This window comes from Triticum dicoccoides, chromosome 7B (assembly GCF_002162155.2).
Source record: "Triticum dicoccoides isolate Atlit2015 ecotype Zavitan chromosome 7B, WEW_v2.0, whole genome shotgun sequence".
Lineage (NCBI taxonomy): Eukaryota > Viridiplantae > Streptophyta > Magnoliopsida > Poales > Poaceae > Triticum > Triticum dicoccoides.
Window position 1 is genome coordinate 205,591,970 of NC_041393.1, and position 3,999 is coordinate 205,595,968.

Genomic DNA, 3,999 nt, shown 5'->3' on the forward strand with positions numbered 1-3,999 from the left:
GGGGCGACGGAGGGAAGGGGAGGAGAGCACCTATGTGGAAATCACAATGTTATCTTGTCAAAAGGAAATTCAAAAGTGAGAATGATGATGAGTCGAGTAGAGCATAGAGATATTATTACAGTTGAAGCTGAAGGCGATTCCGCCGAACCTGTAAAATTGAAACCTCTGAGAATGAGATCCGAAGTGGTACCCACCTAAACGGCAAAAGTTTTTGTCATATTTAATATTGTATAACAGAATATTAGTACTGTTATATTTTTCAAAACATCCTTGTGCTTGTGAATTAACCTGTGGTTGAGTTGGTTAGGTGGACAGTGATATCCCCAACCCACCAGGGTTTAAATTTTGGTGCTCGCATTATTCCTGGATTTATTTCAGGATTTTCGGCGACGCGCTTTCAGTGGGAGGAGATGTTCCCGTCGACGACGAGGCGTCTACGGTGACTTCGTAAATCTCAAGATGATATGCCGGCTCAGTCTCTCGGAGGTGCTCATAGGGGTAGGGTGTGCGTGTGTGCGCTCATAGGGATGAGTGTGTGCGTGTGTATATTAGCGCTTGTGTCTGTACTGATGCTAAAAAAACATCCTTGTGCATATGTGTAATTCACGCTGCACAATAAAGTGGTGCAAAGCCCCCCCCCCTCCTTCCCCTCCCTCCCCTCGCTGTCGCCGGAGGATGCCGGCGGGCAAAGCCCTCACCGGTGGATAGGGCTGCAAAAAAAGCTCGAGACTCATGAGCCGTCCGAGACCGGCTCATGTTTTGGCTCGATTCAAGATCGATTCAAAAAGAAACGAGCTAAGTTTGAACACTTTATGTAGCTCGATCGAAAAACGAGCCGATCTTGAGCCAACATTGGCTAGCTCGATTTTAGCTCGATAGCTCGACAAAATATCATTATGTTAAATGATAATGCCATATATTAAATGGAAATAAGATAATTTATTACTATATGTGATGTCCATGATTTTTCTTCATTCTATTTACCCGCGAACATGGAAGCTTAATTAAGTGCAGAGCTAATTATGGTATGTGGTCGACTATGTGTTAAATATCCGGTTGCTTTTGGCAAAAGATTTCAACATACGCACCTTCGTTTTCTTGTTTTTCATCCACGAAGACCACGATTTATTGCAGTTGGCCCAAGAGACCAAGATGAGCCCTCCCGAGAAGGACGAGATGGTTGTACAAAGTTGTTTCCTTATCTATTTGGAATACTTGTCATAAATTTATAATTTTTACCGTCTTATTTAGCTCGAAACTAGCTCGAGATCGGCTCGAGATCGTTACAAGCTGAGCACGAGTCATGTTCTACATCTCGATAATGAGCTTCACTCAGTTTGAGCTCGCTCGAATTTTAATATGAGTTGAGCTGAGCCAATTCCAACTCGCTCGAACTCGACTCGTTTGTAGCCCTATCAGTGGACGGCGGCGGCAGGGCCCTCGTTCGTGTGCTCGTGCGCTGCTGCTGGGCGCGCTGGAGCGGCAGGAGCACGCGGTGGCGCGGCGGGCGGCCGTCTGCTCGCTGGGAGGTCGAGATGGCGTGGACTGCATGCACGGTGGCGCTGCCATGGTGGCCGCCGGCCGCTGATGCGTGCGGCAGAGTTGAGGGCGCCCATATCTAGGCCGCACAAGCCTGCCCAGGCCCGCGACAATCATTGTGCCCCACCCACCCTTCTCCCTCCTCCCGCCCCTCCCGGCCGCCGTCGGCGGTTGCGGCTGGGTTAGTAAGCACGCGCGCGGCGACCCTGACGGTTGCTGCTCCGCTGTGCCCCGGCGGAGGCTGCGGGCCAGCTAGGCGGCGACGCGGTGCAGGTGGCTGCCGCCGCCTGCTGGACGCGCTCCCGGTGGTGGCCGGCCTGCTGGAGCTGCGCTGGTCGGTGCCCACTCCTGCGACGACAATGTTTCTAGGCTTCCCCCATGTGTGTTGGTCTTCTCCGACGATTCTTCGCCATGCCTGGTCGGCCAATGCATCTGAGGTCTTCGTTCTTGGGTCAGGGCGAAATCCCCGCACGGTGACAGCCTGTGCTGTCAACGGCGACGCTCGAGGGTGCCGTCACCTCCTTGGAGGCGTTGGCATGACCCTGACCGGACCTCCTCCTCAAGCACTGGGAGAAATCCAAGGTCCGGCCTCCCGCACCGGGCAGCGGTGGCGTCTCAACGTCGTTCCCCTCTTGATGGCGCAGCTTTGGCTGCAAGTGGAGTACTTGATGCGGCAGATGGTGGTTGGCGATGCATCGCTCTGGCGTAGACTGCCACACAAGGAGCATGTCGCAACGTTTGCCTGCGACGGCGCTCCCCAATGAATGCTACACCAGTTCCAATCAGGCCCTGCCTTTCACCCACCGACTCTCTAGGCACATGGCTACGAGGTACGTCGGTCTGGGCAGTCTTGAAGCTGCATTCGTCCCTGGAAGTGTCTGGCAATGGCAGTGATGCCGCCCTGTTTCTCCGAGTCTTGGTGCTTCGCCATTTTGGCTGGAGGCAAGGCTGGGCGAGGCCTAATGTCGTTGCATGTCTGTAGTTGAGGGCACCTCCTCACCTAGCTGTAGTCACTTGATGAGGACGGTCGTGTGTGTGTGCGTGCGTGCATGTGTGTGTGTGTCCCTCCTTTGTGGAGGTTGTATCTCCGATGTCTTCCTATTCAATGCAATGAAACGCAACTCTTTTGCTTTTTCTCGAAAAAAACTATCCAAGCGTTGACTTGAAATTGTTAGAGGCCCTTTTTAACTTCTGCAAATGCATGTATCACACTTTTATGTGCCTTCTATGTTCTGTCAGCTTCAAGCCAAGATTACGAGATTTATGTATCATGCCTGCTAAGAACATAGAACTACTCCCTCTGTCTCAAAATAGAACGTTTTTAACACTACACTAATGTCAAAAACGTTCTTATATTATGGGGCGAAGGGAGTAATACAAAGAGAGAACTCTGAGACACCAAAACAAGAAAGGAGAAAACAGAAAGCTCTAAGAAATACAATATGTTTCTGTCTTATATTGAAGTACTAGAAAATGAATGTGTGCGTTGCTGCGCCCGCCCATCTTGCCGAAAGAACATAAATAATTAAAAAATTCTAAACAGTGCAAATATTTGAGAATAATTTGAACAGTTCATCACTTCCTATTTAATGTTTTAGGTTGAGCGTTGCCTAAATTTTTACGCTATGATTTCGTAAATTGTCACACACTTGTTTTTTGAAAAAGAGGATACATCCCCGGCCTCTGCATCTGGATGATGCATGCAGCCACATATATGGATTATCTGGAAAAAAAAAAGCACGAAGTCCTAAATAATTTACGATACCATTGAAGTACTAACGGTTAAGGCATAATATTAGTATGGTCTAAATGTAGCTTAAGTAGGGATGGACTTAACAAAGCCATCGAAGATAACAGAAGGCAACAATTAATTAGATGTTAGTATCAAAAGTAACTTGAAATGTCGAGCAGAAGGATCTAGCAAATAGTTTTCAAACAATAAGGATAAGAATATCCTATTCATTTTCAGACCAATAATAATATCTTAGCAGCTCTAATTGTTATACAAAGAAAAATGTATGCATCATTTGATAGGACAATACTTTTCACGAGGATCTATAGATTGATGGGTTTCTTCGTAACCTTCCCGCTTTCCTTGAAGATTCCTGGTTGAAAGTCGGGCTAGCCACATAAAGCAGAAGAAACAGGCTAACAAGAAATCTTCAGAGAGAGAGAGAGAGAGAGAGAGAGAGAGTAGAAACAAATGGTATACTCAAAGTTATCCAAGCGAATTACCTCTAAAAAGTTATCCAAGCAATGTTCCTTGTATGAACTTTCTGAGGCACAACACCCTTTCGCATTGCTGATCACTACGATAGTTGTATGAAACCTGAGCATGTCTACATTCATAAAAGATTACCTATGCAAAGGAAGAGGTATCCATAATAGTTCAATAAATTCACTAAAGATCTGAAGCATATTCAAGGACAGAGGCGAAACAAATGGCCAGGGGGCCCTCCC

General features: G+C 47.6%; 1 pseudogene; it reads left to right on the plus strand.

The window, feature by feature from the left end:
• LOC119338817 overlaps nucleotides 1-2,079 on the plus strand; it is a 2,751-nt pseudogene extending 672 nt beyond the window's left edge.
• Nucleotides 2,080-3,999: the final 1,920 nt, after the last annotated feature.